The sequence below is a fragment of the Cibotium barometz genome, chromosome 39 (genome assembly GCF_041138505.1).
Source record: "Cibotium barometz isolate CiBa-2024 chromosome 39, ASM4113850v1, whole genome shotgun sequence".
Classification (NCBI taxonomy): Eukaryota; Viridiplantae; Streptophyta; class Polypodiopsida; order Cyatheales; family Cibotiaceae; genus Cibotium; species Cibotium barometz.
The window spans coordinates 40,904,989-40,907,959 of NC_141084.1; positions in this window are offsets into that span (position 1 = coordinate 40,904,989).

Consider the following 2,971-nt stretch of genomic DNA (forward strand, 5'->3'; position numbering starts at 1 on the left):
CGTGTATATATGGATGCACGCCCAAGCTATATGCGTGCACATGTGAATGTGCATGTGTAAGTAAATGTGCGGATGCACTAAGGAAAATGAGTGCCCGTGCATGCGCGGGGTGCACGTGTTGCATGTGGGGTTCACTTAAGTGAGCATGTGTAAGTGTGTGCACATGTGTGCATGAGGTGCATGTGAGTATGCACGTGCGGATGCAAAGGTGTGTGACAGTGGATGCGCACGTGCGAACATGAAGGGCTGTGTATCCACACACATGAATGTGTGGTGTGCGTTGCACATGCGCAAATGTGTGCCTACACGATTGTGTGTGCGCTGCACAAATGTCTATGAACACTTGTGGGTGGTGTAAATGTCAAGCATACACTGGTGTGTGCATTTGCGAATGGGTGTGCGCACAGTGCAAATGTGAATGTGTGCATGTGTGTAAAAGTAAATGGACAATTATATAAAAGTGTGCACGTGCATGTGCACATAGGCATGTGCGCATGGACATGCATATGTGAGTGTAATGTGTGAAGGTGGGGTGCATGTGCGAGGATGCAAGTGTGTATACGATGTGCGGATGTAAGTGCATGTGTACTTGCGCATGGATGACGCCTAAGTGACTGTACGTGCAAGATGTGTGCAAAGTGCAAAGGCATGAACAAAGTAGAATATGAGCTAGTGCACAAGCAAAAGTGAATAAAGTGTGAATGTGAGGTGGTGCACGTGCATGAATGCAAGCAGGTGTGCAAATATGTGCGCACATGCAAGTGCATGAATGTGCACGTAAGAGTGCAAATGTGCATGCACGATGTGTTCACGTGTAGAGTGTAAGTGCATGTGAATGTGCTTGCACGTATGCGTGTATCAAAATGGAAAGAGTGCACCGTTCGTGTCAATGCTTGTGCACGTGCGAGTTTTTAGTTGTTATTTTGCCATTTCTAGTTATGTTTTGACATTTATGTTTTTTATCATTCCAAGTGAAAGTAGTAAACATACACATGAATGGGGAGAGCCACTTTACATATGTAAACATGGGTTTCAAGTTCACGGCTTTTACCTTATGCACACTTAGCAGGCGAGGGTGGAGAGTCATTTTCCATCCATGACAAAAGCTTAGACATCACCACGGTCATTATTGTTGGCACGACTGGTTGAGTTGTCTTTCCACTTCCAGTCGGTGTTGCAGCATGGTGCGTACAAGTGCTCTGGAGTGATCGTGGTCTTTATGAACCTTGTGACGGAACCACAGAAGTGAGTGCACGCTTAAATTTAAGGTTTGGCACCATCCTTTGATAGGAACAAGGATGGGTAAGACCACTACACATGGCCAAGGTGTTGTCTCTTAAGTTCTCTGAAGGTGGTGTCGACATACATGTTGAGGTGGAAGCCACTGTTCTACATTCCTGCTTAGACTTTGGGAGTGGCGTTGGAGACACGATCTCGAGTCTCCCCACCCACTTAGATTTGTCGTTCAAGGTGGGTTTGCGGAAATCTAAAGGACAAGTTTCTTTGATTTTGACACCTAGTTGTGAAGATTTCTTTCTAGAAAATTTGTCGAGATCACGATGCATTGACTTCTCGGGTGATACCCGATACAAAGGCCATCACTTTAATCTTCCGACTACCAACAATACTTACAAAACTTAACACTTTTATAACAAACCGTGACCCGTCACAACCACTCAAGCGATATTGTAAATCTATCATAATAACACTATATGCAAACCAATCACAAACATACAACCACTTGCAACTATCAAATTCTTTGCACAATAAGTCCTACAAACAAATTTCCATCACGACTATACACAAAACTAGAAATTGGACATACACAATGAAAATCAACACTTCCACCTGGAACCAATAGAGACCTACAAGCCACAACAAGACCCACAATGGCCTTATATCTACAATATACAGCCCCTACAGTTTACCCACAAAGAGCAACTCAAGATGTGACAGTGCACCTTACTATTATGTCTACCTTACTATTACGCCTACATGCTGCTTCTTCAGCTCTTCTCACAAACCAAGACTCTAATCCACTCTATATTGAGCTTTGGATTACATCAATTTGTAGCTCATTTTGAAGCAAATCATCTCCTTGAATATCTCCATCAAGTAATCCACTAATCTCTCATCCGATGTTTGTGTCAATCTCATCTACATTTTCATCTACTCTAGAATCTTCTTCACAATTTCATCGAATGAACCTTTGGAACACGATTACAAATAATTGCTCCAAGGCCCTTCTAGATCTTTACATGCGAGCACACAAAGCTTATGTGCTCCCCTTGGTCTAACACACAACCCACCAATCACCACAATCTGAACAATGCATGCCTTAATTTGAAAGTAAGATGTGGAGCAAAATGTGGCAAGATGGTAACAAATTTCAAATGTACTTCACCACAATTTTCAACAATGACTTTCTATATTTGAAAGTAAGATGTGGATCAAAAAGTGGCAAGATGGCGACAAATTGAAAATGTACTTCAGCAATCCATCATATCAACAATAATTGCAATCAACTACTATAACAATAAACCTTAGAATGCTGAGGAAGCTAGTTAGGGACAACACAAGTTTGAGAACCTAGTACCTACGCTGCAAAAGGAGCTACAGAGTTTAACAACTACCAAAAAATTTTGGAGTTTTGTCCAAGCTTTTAGTGTACAAACATGTGAGCGATCAAAACTTAGCAAACTCCCTTTGAATATCACAATTCCAAAAGTGCTTCACAATGCAACTTAGCTAAGCACAAAGCTCACATCCAACATATTTCAAAAAAGGGATGATACGACCTAGATGTAAGGATAAACATGACACAGTCCAGAACAGCTCACATTGATCTGTCCCATGATAACCGCAAATCCCACACAATCACTATCATCATGACCCAGAGCTATTGTCTTCAGGTGGCAATCGATGAGACGATTGCTTTTCAGATGGGCCAAATATATTACGATTCAGCATG